Raw genomic sequence first — 14,333 nt, forward strand, 5'->3', positions numbered from 1 at the left:
CAAAGTACATGAAACAAACACTGGCAAAATTGAAGGAAGCGGAAGTGCACTGGGGTCTAGCAAAGCGCATGCCGAGGAGGATTGTTGGCTGGTGCGGGCAGAATGAATCTCATCTCCTGGGTTACAGATCATAGTGCGGAAGTCGGACACATACCTCAGTGTTCCACAGGCATCATTGTACGAGCGGAGGAATCTGGTGAGGGAAAGTTGGTCAAGTGAACAGTACAACCTCCTCAGTGTGCTTAAAAATGCCAGGTTTAAGTTGTAGATTTTATCAACACAAGTTTGCTGAGGTGGAAGATGTAGTGATGGTGAACGTAAGGTCCATTGCTGAAACGGGGCTAATGTCAGCTTGCTGGAATACAACAACATCGATTCTTCTTAGTAAATTGTCCAGAAGGTGTTTCCATTCTATAAACAAACTCATCTGAATTGGAAGTAATGAATGTGTGGTTGTCATTAGAGTGGACAAAGAAAAAGGCTATACTGATTTGTCAAAAAGAAGAGTTTCTCCAGAGGAAGCAATCAAACGTGAAGACAAATTCACCAAATCCAAAACTGTTTACAGCATTCTTCGTCATGTTGCTGAGGCATTAAAATCCACTGACGAGCAGCTGGAGAGCCTGTTCCAGAAGACTGCCTGGGTTTTTGATAAGTACAAGAGACCCAGATATGGTGCCTATGATGCATTTAAGCATGTAGTCTCAGACCCATCTATTTTGGATAGTTTAAATTTGCATGAAGATGAATGGGAAGTACTTATTAACAATATTAATTGGCATTTGACCCCAGAAGCTGTCAAAATTCAAGCAGATATTGAAGTGGATCATTATGGTTATGAAGGCATTGATGCTGTAAAAGAAGCCCTGAGAGCAGGTTTGAATTGTTCCACAGAAACTGTGCCCATCAAGGTTAATCTAATAGCTCCTCCTCGGTATGTGATGACTACAACAACCCTGGAGAGAATGGAAGGTCTCTCTGTCCTCAAGCTATGGCTGTCATCAAAGAAAAGACTGAGAAAAGAGGGGTGTCTTCAATGTTCAGATGGAGCCCAAAGTGGTTACAGATACAGATGAAACCAAACACGCAAGACAGCTGGAGAGGCTTGAGAGAGAAAATCCAGAAGTGGATAGAGATGATGATGCAGACGAAATGGAAGCCAAAGCTGAACATTAACTTTGTGAGAAACACAGTCCAATTTAAGGAACATAAAGCAGCCCTTCAGGCTGTATAATCCTAGACTTGAAAGTTTTCCAGTATTGAAAACTTCAAAGAGGATATTTTTTATTTCCAAGTACTTAAATGTTCAACAGACCATAACGTAAAATGCCCTCCTAATTGTCAGCTGTTTCACGCAGTAGCTCTAACAGACTGAGCATTTTTTAAGGGTGTGGCCTAATTCACTAGAGACAATTCTTTAAGGTAAAACAGTCATAAAATCTGGCCTGTGATTTCCATGTCTGATGTCTGCAGACTGGTGCACCCCTTTGTAGTTCAGTGTCTCTGTGCCATTTACCAGGGGTACCCACAGCAAACAATCCCAATCTTTCTATATAAAATGCATTCAAGCAAAAATTAAATAAATTTCTGGGATATTTAACTATAGGTTTCTTCCTTGTCATCACTAGTTAAAAGCATCCTAAATATTAAAACCTTAATTATCTTCATTTTAGGCTAGAGGTAGAAACGTAAGGACATATGAACAAAGGATCTATACAGCAGATCCTTTCAAAAACAGCTTAGAGAAAACAATTTTAATTACAGCAGCAGTGAAAGTTGACACTTAGGGGAGAAATTTTTAAAATGCAATTAAAGAATTACACTGATTGTGTGCCTTTTATCTATTTGATGATGTGGTATGAGGGACAATTTATCACAGTAGTTCTCATCGGTTTACGTGCCTTGATTTTGTAAGTCAGAATGGTAGCCTATGTGTTTAAAAAAAAAACAAAAAAAAAAACTCCTCCTTTATTATTTTGAGTCTAATCACCCAACTTTAAAATTTGTTTTCCATTAAAATATCCACTAGGTGCCATCTAGAGCTTCAGTTCTCTTATAACAGAAGGGATAACTGTTTAAGTACAGTTAGAGCAATTTTTCTACCTGTTTTATCACTTACGTCTTCAAGAACTAATTATTTTATAGGCATATGTACAAAATAAGTTTAATGGATAACACACTGTTTAAATTTACAGCTACAGTAATTAGGGCATAGAAAATCTTGAGTTACTCTGGTCTGCTTGCCTTCATGCATTTAATCTCTTAGGATACTTGTGAGATGCTAGATATATTTAATTTTATTAATTATCCTTAGGAATAGCTGTGAAAATATTTAGAAGATTAAACCTAACCTACCCTAGTAAATCCAGGTCTAGATTTAACTCAAAAATAGAGGGAAATTTATATGACTGTGTTGGGAGGCAGTTTGTGCCGTTTATGAAGGTTTGTCCTTTTGTTTAGTTTAGTAGCCCATAGCAGCTTTTTAAATCCAGAAGTCTAACTTCAGGTGGCTGGTTTCCAAGGGGTGGCCCTGAACTGCTAGCTAGCATGTCACATCAGAAATACTGAAGAGAGGCTGGATGTAGGCAAGATGTGATCCTTAATTTGAACACATAATTTTCACTTCTGTCTTCCAAAGCATCAAAAAACAAGTTTATAAAGCTCACAGCATCAAGAAGTTCAACAAAACATAATAGGTGCTCCTTAAATGTTTACTGTAGGCAAGGAAATTGAATTTTTTCCTTTGTATTTATTTATTTATGTTTACTGAATTTTTGTCTACTTCAAAAGCCATTGAAAAACACTAGTGGCCTCCATGGTGAGTGATTTTTATCCCATGCATTCTTTTGTTCAGTTCCACAATTTTGCAGCTGTATAACCCTTGCCAGAGAAAGATCAATACCTTATTGAGATCATGGCGAGAGAACAAACTAAACTTAAAGAATACATATACTTCACTGACCTAAAAGTATCACTTCCAAATGTTTGGACAAGATAAACATTAAGCTCTGAATAACTTGAAGAACAAGACTGATAAAGACAACTGAACAGCTTAATCAAATTTTGAGCTCTTTCCCCTAAAAAGCTTCTTCATTAACAACCTTGACAGTTCCATCTACTCCCAACTTTGTCCTTGACTGAGGTCAAACGGTTATCAACTCCTAACTGTAAATTTAAGTTATAGTTTGGGTCTCCTTTATGCATAAACAACTGAAAATTTAAAATGACCAGGAAAAAATTTGAACTTTCAAACCATTTTTCATATCAGTTTTGTAGCAAAACAAGGCAAACAATACTTATGTGGACAATGTACAGACAGCAGAAGCCTACAGAAACATGGTAAGCACTGTATCATGCCAAGCAGTCCAGTTATTACTCAGTTGCCATACTTGCAAACATTTTTGACCTAGCTACTGTTAAACCAAGAACAATTAACCAGGATTTTTAAAAATTTAAGTGTCACTGTCTTGCCAAGACTTGTTCACTGATTTGCCTCAAGATAAGTGTCATTTATCTTTCAACACAGAAAGATACTATATCTCCTATACAAAGCAATTGTGCTGATTTGAGGCAGGAAGTCTTCAAACGAAATGCAGTTGTTTTTTTTTTGTTGTTGTTGTTTTTAAAATTCAGATGAGCGCCTGTTGATATTCAAAAAGCAATAAAGAAATGACATTAGACCTTCCAGGGACATTAGATCTTGGTGAAATGCCAAATGGATATTGGTGCTTTAATGATGGTTTCTTACAATGGAAGGAATAAAATAAAACCTCATTAGCTTGGGGTTGCTGATCATTCAGGTCAGGTATTCCAAACAAGATTTAAAAAGAGAAAGTTCAAACTATTTAAGAAGACAAAATTTTACTTCAGCACTTTAGAAGCATCCACCTTCCTAAAATGTAAGTTCTGTATATTCTTCATTAAATCAAGTCCAAGCACAGGTTCTTGGCTAAAATGCTGGCAGCAGTTTGCGCCAGTTTACTGCATAAACTTGAAAGTAATAAAAATGTTCCTTAAAAATACTGTGACAACAACAACAAAAACTGAAGGGAGCAATAGATGTTTCTACAATAATAGTGGGAGACTTCAATACATCACTCTTTTCTATAGATAGAACAACCAGACAGAGGACCAATAAGGAAATTGAAAACCTAAACAATGTTATAAATGAATTAGACTTAACAGACATATATAGATCGTTACATCCCAAATTACCAGAATATACATTCTTCTCTAGCACTCATGGAATGTTCTCCAGGATAGATCATATGCTGGGGCACAAAATGAGTCTTAATAAATTTAACAAGATTGAAATTATTCAAAGCACATTCTCTGACCATAATGGAATGCAACTAGAAATCAATAACCACCAAAGAACCAGATCTTTCACAGATATATGGAGGTTAAACAACACACTCCTAAACAATCTGTGAGTCAAAGAAGAAATTGCAAGATAAATTGGTAAATATCTAGAGACAAATGAAAATGAGAACACAACATATGAAAACCTATGGGATGTGGCAAAGGCAGTGCTGAGAGGGAAATTTATAGCTCTAAATGCATACATTAAAAAGGAAGAAGGAGCTAAAACCAAAGACTTAACTGAACAACTGACAAGGCTAGAGAATGACCAGCAAACTAACCCTAAAGCAAGTAGAAGTAAAGACATAACAAAGATTAAAGCAAAAACAAATGATCTGGGGAACAACAACAATAACAAAAAAACAATAGCGAGAATAAATAAAACAAAAAGTTGGTCCTTTGAGATTAACAAGACTGACAACCCTTAGCTAGAATGACAAAGTCAAAAAGAGAGAGGACTCAAACAAAATCAGAAATGAGAGTGGGATCATTACTATGGATCCCAAAGAAATTTTAAAAATCATGAGAGGATACTATGAACAACAGTATGCCAATACTAGACAACTTAAAGGAAATGGACAATTTCTTGGAAACCCAAGAACAACCTAGACTGGCTCGAGAAGAAACAGATGACCTCAATAACCCAATCACAAGTAAGGAGATCCAATCAGTCATCAAAAATCTTCCTACAAATAAAAGCCCAGGGCCAGGGGAATTTTACTGAACTTTCAAAAAACAACTGATAACATTCCTGCTCAAACTCTTTCAAAAAATTGAAGAAGGAGGACTACAACCTAACCATCACCCTAATGCCAAAACCAGACAAAGACACTACAAGAAAGAAAAACTACAGGCCAATCTCCCTAATGAATATAGATGCAAAAATTCTCAACAAAATACTTGCACATTGAATCCAAAGGCACATTAAAAGAATTATATACCATGACTAAGTGGGGTTCATTCCAGGCATGCAACTGTGGTTCAACATAAGAAAATCAATCAATGTAATTCAACACATTAACAAATCAAAAGAGAAAAATCAAATGATCATCTCAATAGATGCTGAAAAAGCATTCGACAAAATCCAGCATCCCTTTTTTAATAAAAACACATCAAAAGGTAGGAATTGAAGGAAACTTCTTCAATATGATAAAGGGCATATATGAAAAACTCACAGCCAGCATAATACTCAATGGTGAGAGACTGAAAGCCTTCCCCCTAAGATTGGGAATGAGACAAGGATGCCGACTGTCACCACTAAAATTCAACACTGTGCTAGAAGTGCTAGCCAGAGCAATCCGGCAAGAAAAAAAAATAAAAGGCATCCAAATTGGAAAGGAAGAAGTAAAACTGTCATAATTTGCAGACGATATGATCTTATATTTGGAAAATCCTGAGAAATTGCTAACACACCTACTTGAGCTAATAAATTCAGCAGAGTGGTGGGATACAAGATCAATGCACAAAATTCAGCAATGTTCCTATACACTACTAATGACCTAACTGAAGAGGCATCAAGAAAAAATTCCATTCACAATAGCAACTAAAAAAAATGAAGTACCTAGGAATAAACTTAACTAAGGATGTAAAAGACTTCCACACCGAAAATTTAAAAACTTTACTAAAGGGAATCAAAGAAGACTTTATATTGGAAAAGGTATTTGATGTTCATGACTAGGAAGGCTAAATGTTGTCAAGATATCAATTCTACCCAAACAGTTATACAGATTCAATGCAATTTCCATCAAAATTCCAACAACCTTTTGTTTGCAGACTTGGAAAAGCTAGTTTGCAGACTTGGAAAAGCTAGTTATCAAAGTTATGTGTAAGGGAAAGGTGCCTCAAAATGCCAAAAAAATTCAAAAAAGAAAAAAAAAAACAAAGGTCAAAACAGCATGGTGCTATCACAGAGATAGACATATTGATTAATGAAATCAAATTAAGAGTTTGGAAGTTAGACCCCTAGATCTATGGTCAACTGATTTCTTTTCTTACATTTTTATTGAGATTGTTCAGATACCATACAATTATCCAAAGATCCAAAGCATACAATCACTTGACCCTTGTTACCCTCATACAGCTGGGCATCCATCACCACATTTAATTTTTGTTCAATTTTTAGAAACGTTTCATTACTCCAGACAAGAAATAAAGTGAAAGATGAAAAAAGAAAAAAAGAAAAGGAAACTCTAATCCTCCCCTATCCCTAACCAACCCCCCTCAATTGTTGACTCGTAGTATTGGTATAGTACATTTGTTACTGTTTATGAAAAAATGTTTACATACTACTAACTGTAGTATATAGTTTGCAATAGGTATATATTTCTTCCCTATATGTCCCTCTATTATTAACTTCTAATTGTATTGTCATACATTTGTTCTGGTTCATGGAAGCAATTTCTAGTATTTGTACAGTTGATCATGGACATTGCCCACCATAGGATTCAGCTTTATACATTCCCATCTTTTGATCTCCAACTTTCCTTCTGGTGAAATATATGACTCTGAGCTTCCCCTTTTGGTCAACTGATTTTTGATAAGGCCCCCAAATCCACTGAACTGGGACAGAACAGTCTCTTCAACAAACAGGACTGAGAGAACTGGATATCCATATCCAAAAGAATGAAAGAGGACCCCTACCTCACACCCTACACAAAAATTAACTCAAAGTGGATCAGAGACCTCAATATAAGAGATAATACCATAAAACTCCTAGAAGATAATATAGGGAAACATCTTCAAGGCTTAGTAATAGGAGGTAGCTTCTTAGATCGAAAGCAAAAGCAATGAAAGAAAAAATAGATAAATGGGAACTCCTCAAAATCTAAAGCTTCTGTACCTCAAAGGAATTTGCTGAAAAGGTGAAGAGGCAGTCAACTCAATGGGAGAAAATATTGGGAAACCATATATCTCATAAGAGACTGATAGCCAGCATATATGAAGAAATCCTACAACTCAACATCTATTTGCCCAATTATGAAATGGGCAAAAGCTATGAAAAGACATTTTTCTGAAGAGGAAATACAACTGGCTAGAAAACACATGAAAAAAATGTTCTCTTCACTAGCTATCAGGGAAATGCAAATCAAAACTATAATGAGATATCATCTTACACCAATAAGAACAAACAGGAAACTACATTAAACAAACAGGAAACTACAAATGCTGGAGAGGATGTGGAGAAACTGGAACTCATATTCATTGTTGGTGGGAATGTATGATGGTACAGCTGCTACGGAAGACAGTTTGGTGGTTTTTCCCTCAGAAAACTAAATATCGAGTTACCGTATGATTCAGCAATACCACTTCTCGGTATATACCCAGAAGATCTGAAAGCAGTGACACGAACAGATATTTGCACATTGATGTTCATAGCGGCATTATTCACAATTGCCAAGAAATGGAAACAATCTAAGTGTCCTTCAGCAGACGAGTGGATAAACAAAATGTGGTATATACAGACAATGGAATACTATGCAGCAGTAAGAAGGAAAGAGGTCCTGAAACATATGACAACACGGATGAACTTTGAAGACATAGTGCTGAGTGAAATAAGTGAGACACAAAAGGAGAGATATTGTATGTCATCACTAATATGAAATGAATAATTTAAAAAAGCAAAAGCAGTGATCCAAGATGGAGGATTAGGAAAGACAGAGGAAAATGATTCTCCGTCAAAAACACTAGATAAAAGAAAGTGCTCCAGAATACCAGTTCCAGGGTTGTACTGGCTGGACAAGGTCCGCTACATCCACAGTGACTGTGCACTTGGTGAAACCGAGAGTCTGCGTTCAGAATCGAGTGAGTGAGGCTGCTGGGGAAACGGCAGCTGTGCCACAGTGGGGAGAAATCTGGGGTCAGCATTTGGAGGCGGGTTAGTTTAAAAACCCTGAAAGTGGCTGCGGATCCGGCAGCGAGAGCTGAGCAGTCAAGCGTGGTGGGGAGTGCCTTCCACACACTGGACACCGGCCTCAGTATATGGCGTGGATGATAGCCCTTCGCACACCCACAGCTCATTGTCCTGGAGCTAGGAACAGCCCGCTGCAGCAGGTGGAGGTCCATGGAAGTGGGAATTTACCACCTTCTGTACAGCCATATTTTCAGTGGGGTGGGAGATGCCCCTTCACAGCACCTCGGCTGAGAGCTCCCCTTGGGAATTCTGCTCACCTGTGATGTTGCAAAGTCTTCCTCCTCAGAGGCCTGTAGAGTACACAGCTAAGAGGCGGGGTCCTGCACGGAAGTCCCAGGGGCCCTACACCAATCCCAGGGACTTGTGGGCCCACGGCAGAGAGAGACTGTGGGGAGTCTGAGCTGAAGGGTTGGACTCGTGCAACAGCATTAAGATTCCAGGAATGGCTGGGAGTTCTGGGTCTTAAAGCCATCTTCCCTGCCTAACTGCACAGGGCACACCCCCCACCCTCAGGGCTGGAAATTTGGTGCACTGATTGGACCTCCACAAGGGTTGGATCCCCACTCGCCCCATAGATGAAGTTGGGGAGAGCTGGCTTGAGGGTAATAGGTGGCTCGGGGGTACCATCTGCTAGTAAGTTGGGGAAAGTGCATTCCACCGAGCAGTAGCTCTAACAAATTACAGATAATTGTTCAAATAAGTCTGCATACCCTAAAAGAACCTTATCAAGATAAGCAAATGCCAAGAGGCCAAAAACAACAGAAAATTTTAAAGCATTTGAAGAAACCAGAAGACATGGATAACCCAAACACCCAAATCAAAAAAACCAGAGGAGACACAGTACTTGGAGCAATTAATCAAAGAGGTAATAACAAACAACAAGATCATGGCTCAGGATCTAAAGGACATAAAGAAGACCCTAGAAGAGCATAAAGAAGAATTTGCAAGAGTAAATGAAAAATAGATGAGCTTATGGAAATAAAAGAAACTGTTGATCAAATTAAAAAGATCTTGGAAACACATAGCAGCCAAAAAAACACATGAAAAAGGTTCATCTTCACTAGCTATTAGGGAGATGCAAATTAAGACCACAATGAGATATCATCTCACACCAATTAGATTGGTTGCCATTAAACAAACAGGAAACTACAAATGCTAGAGAGGATGTGGAGAAATTGGAACTCTTATTGTTGGTGGGACTCTATAATTGTACAGCCACTCTGGAAGACAGTCTGGCAGTTCCTTAGAAAATTAGATACAGAATTACCCTTCAATCTGGCAATTTCACTTCTCAGTATATACCCGGATGTGAAAGCAGTGACACGAACAGATATTTGCACACCAATGTTCATAGCAGCATCATTCACAATTGCCAAGAGATGGAAACAACCCAACTGTCCTTCAACAGGTGGGTGGAAAAGCAAAATGTGATATATACACACAATGGAACACTATGCAGCAGTAAGAAGGAATGATGTCATGAAACATATGACAAAATGGATGAACCCTGAAGACATAATGCTGACGAAATAAGCCAGGCACAAAAAGAGAGATATTGTATGCTATCACTAATGTGAATTCTGTGAAAAATGTAAAATAAATGGTTTATATTGTAGAATGTAGTGGACCTAGCAATAGACAGCAAATAATCAAGGGGGAAAAATAATCTAGTAAGAACAGATAAGTTATGGAGGGTAAACTTAATGTTATGGGAATGCTCAGGAATGACAATGGTTTGTTAATTTCTGGTGGGTATGGTAGCAACAAGTTGCAGAAATGTAGTTATTTTCGATTATTTGTTTTTCTTATTCCTTTGTTGGGTTATAGTTTGTTTATTTTCTTGGGGTATGATAGGAACATGTTGGATGCAATGTAGTTATTTTAGGTTATTTGTTTTTTCTTATTCCTTTGCTTTGTTTTTGTTTGAAATTTTTTTTATTGTTTTTTAATTTTTTGATAAAGTTAAATGAATGAGTGTAAAACAAAGTAAATGGACAATGTGGGGAGGAAGAGAATGGAATGTTTTTGGATGTTCTTTTTTATTTTTATTTTATTTTTTGGAGCAATGAAAATTTTCAAAGATTGATTGTGATGATCAATGCACAACTATATGATGATACTATGGACAACTAATTGTACACTTTGAGGATTGTATGTTACATCAATATATCTCAATAAAAATACATTTTAAAAAAAAAGCAAAAGCAGCTTTATGCTTCTAGGGATGGCAAGTGGATTTTATGGATATAAAAAAGGAAGTTAGCTTCAGTCCTTTTGATTGGATGGGGTGTGTCCATCTTATTGGTATGGCTTTAGGGCAGGTGGGGTTTATTTTCTATTGGACCAAGCATTACTAAGTAGAGGCTTGTCTGGCTGTCTAGATCAGCTGCCTCAATGAGGATTTCAAATTTCAAGAGATTTCAAAATAAGAAACTTAAGAGGAGGTAGAGCAAGGTTGTGTGAATTTAACTTCTTTATTAGTTCTGAGAAAACACAGGATTAATTTTTTATTATATTTATCAATACAAACAATAATTAGAAGATATAAAGGAAGAAGAGAGGCCCAGCCAAGTCACAATAGAAACAAAAAGAAAAAATAGCTAAGAATAAATTTAAGAAACATGTAAAACTTAAACGAGAAAAACTATAAAACATATCCTAGATTAGGCTGATTCAACATCATAAAATTATAAATTCTAAGTTAATTTCTGAATATAACGTTACCTTAATATCTAAAAACAGAAACCGTAAGAGTCTCTGAAGAAACATAGATAAATTCCATTATAAACTTGTGTGTTGAGGGTTCCGGAGACCAGCAGACACCAGCCATGTGCCTTGCTATTCTGACAGAGGAACCCTGGATGCCAGCAGCCTTTCTTCAGAGAAGGTAACTTCCTCTGGATATCTTCATTTGGACATTTTCATGGCCTTAGGACTGTAAATTTGTAAGCTAATAAACCCCTATCGTTAAAAGCTAGTCCATTTCTGGTATGTTGCATTTAGGCAGCTTTAGCAAACCAAAACACTTGTGCAAACAATTCAGGCACCATGAGCTGTGCCAGCGTTATCACGTAGGGAAAGTGTCATACCAGTATAGGAACTGTTTACCAGCCAATTCCCTGACACCAGCCAAGGGTCAGTTTGCAAGCAGGCCTTTCTAAGGATAGCAGTCTCATGTCTATTTTGCTAACTCTTGTTTGACACATCTCGAAATAAGGAAAGCCTAATAATGAATCAACATCCCCAAACCATAAAAGACTGATAAGCAATGCATGTTGACATGGGAAGATCTCCAAAATTATTATAAAGTTAAAAAAGTAAGGTGGAAAACAGTGTAAAAACTGACAGAAAATAAGAATACAGGTTGGTATCGACTCACATATGTATAGACAGACATTGAAAGATAAACCAAAAAAACCTTAAAATTGTTTACTTGTGAGGGTTGAGTAGAAAACAGACATATCAAGAGCAGGATGGAAACAAAAATTTTCACTGCAATACCTTTTATTATTATATTGCTTGATTTTTGTACTGTATGACTTTATTATCAATTTTTTAAAAAAGCCAACAGCTTATCTAACCGAACTGAAGCACTTGTGAGAGATGGCTGCTAAGAAATAATTTTAGCCTGAGATAAAACTGCACCTCAAGCCTTTTATTCATGTCTTTGCCAGATGATGGTAGCCAGCTCAGAGGGAAAAATCAGATTAAGCATGCTGCCTTCCCAAACCAAGCCCAGTGTTTCAGATGCCCTCAAGGTAACTGCCGTTAAATTAGAGGTGACGGGATGGACTGAGAAGAGAGGACAGGAAGTGGCAGGCTACCTCTTGAGGTTTATAAACTGTTTATATTAGAGCTTTAGCTGCGGTTATTGATATATGGAACTGAGTAGAAACGGGGGGATTGAGAGCCTATTAAGTTTTTGAGTGAATTGTATTACCAAAGAAACTATAAAGGAAGTCAACAAAAGCCTGTTCAAACACTAAAGCAATCTCTAGGTCCCCAAATCTAGCTGGCAGGAAGTGGGCTATGAAAGGTTTGCAGTCCTCAAGAAAGACACACTCTTCAATGACTACCTCAGCTGTAGCCGTAGTAGAAAATGATTAAGCTCATCCTACAGGGCGGAGCCTGGGCCCTGGAGGGCAATGGATAGCTACGCCCTGGAAATAGAATCAGGGGCAGCCAGGTGGGCTTGCCAAGGGATTTACTTCACTTCAGAGTAGGGGGGTTTCACAATTTTTGTTAAGGAGAATATGACCATTGCTATGGACCAGTGACTGTTTTATCATTCCTATTTCCCCTAACTTTATTCTAGTTATCCCATTCCTATGCCACAGTTGTAAATTGGGGTGGTGGCAGCTGATAAGTTGTCCTTTAGTTTATGCTGGATCATGAGGAGCCAAGTCTGGATCTGGAGAAAACTATACATTACCCAGAGATCTGGACTTCAACTTGGATGGGAGTTGAGGTGACAAGAAGGGTTTGAACACATATTTGGATGGAACAAATGCTAATTGTTTCCTTCTACTAAGCAATGGAACCTATTGAAAATGGCTGCTCGGCCTCACTTGCAGCTAGATGTGGCCATGTGACTAAGTTCTGGTCCACAGGATGTGAAGAGAAGTGATAAGTAAAATTTGGAAGCCACTGAGCAATTTCTTCCACTCTGTCTCCGTCCTGATGGTTGGAATGAGGATGTGAGAGATGGATTCTATAAATGGACAATGACCAGGAAACTCTTACCCACTATCAGCAACAACCAGCCCAGGAAACCCCAGCCCACTAGCTACAGCAATTGGTCCAAGAAGCTGGCCACTATCTACAGCAACCATTCCAGGAAATCAAACCACAGTCCCTGTAACAACTGACCCAAAACAGCCAGGACTTGATCAATAACTGACAGCTTCCCTAACACCCTACCCCGAACCCCCAACTTCCAACTTAGGAGCAACCAGATAAAGCCAAATATGCTCCCCTAACCAATTGCACAGGATGCCTGCTTCTAGTTAGCCCATCTCCAGCCTCCCCATGCCAACAGCCTCTAAGTGGGGAATACATGAAGTCTTCCCTTTTTCCACCATAAAGCTTTCCCACTTAACTGCCTGCCTTTGAATCTCTGCCAAATACAAGTGATGGTAGCTATATTAAGCTCTGAACAGACTTTGTTTGTTCTCATTTGGGTGCTCTTAATTTCCACAGATGTGATGGCTGAAAGAACCCAAAGATGATGCTAGGGCATCCTGGGTTCCAGGCAACTATGATGCCTACCAGTCTTAGCCTACCTCATCTCAACTTTACATGAGGAGAAATACACTTTATCTTTGTGTAAAGTGTTGTTCTTTTGGATCTCTGTTAAATGCAGACAGACCTAGGTTCTAATTAATACAGACAGGAAAGAAGTATTTTCCATCATTTAAAAAACCACCTTGATGTATGCTACTATGATTCAAGTTTCCAAATTCAGAGTGGACCCTATACAACCATTTATTTAAGCAAGAGTAATATAATGACAATAATTTAAAACATTTGGATTGTAATTTATAGAAATTCTGCTTACACTTTCAAATATATTTCTCAGAAGAATGAAAATATTTCCATGCTTTAATTGACTGTCAACACTCTACAGTGTTTTAACAAGCCTCATTTTCCCCTCAGAAAACTCACAATCAATCAACATGCTTGCTTATGGAGAAATCAGAAGGTAAGAGGTGAGGTAGGATTATCGTTTGACATGTTGCATTTTCCCTCTTCTTTTTTTAAGCAGGTAACCAGGTGTTCTAATTCCTGGTCTTGGGTTGTGGGTAGGCAAAAATGCAAGTGCAGCCTAAAGACAGAGGTTTTGCTATTCCAGACCATTGGAGAAATGATACCAAGTGTTTGGGTATGGGTGAGACAGAGGGAGGTGAGAGTTTTTCAGAAACATAAAGAAGAGAAGACAGCGTTCTAGGAAGAGAAGTCTGTGTATCTCTTGAAGAGTAAGATATAAACTCTACTGGTAAGCAGTGTTTTAGGAAAATCAAAACATCTTGCAGGAAATAACTGCATGTACACCTATGATCAC

General features: G+C 37.9%; 1 protein-coding gene and 1 pseudogene across 1 annotated transcript in view; one reads left to right on the forward strand and one right to left on the reverse strand.

Annotated features, from left to right (window-relative positions):
- Positions 1–14,333, reverse strand: part of NRG4 (neuregulin 4) — a 202,523-nt gene that overhangs the window by 80,097 nt on the left and 108,093 nt on the right. The window lies entirely within an intron of this gene.
- On the forward strand, positions 249–1,176 carry LOC119530893 (annotated as a pseudogene).

This window comes from Choloepus didactylus, chromosome 4 (genome assembly GCF_015220235.1).
Source record: "Choloepus didactylus isolate mChoDid1 chromosome 4, mChoDid1.pri, whole genome shotgun sequence".
In the NCBI taxonomy this organism is placed as follows: domain Eukaryota; kingdom Metazoa; phylum Chordata; class Mammalia; order Pilosa; family Megalonychidae; genus Choloepus; species Choloepus didactylus.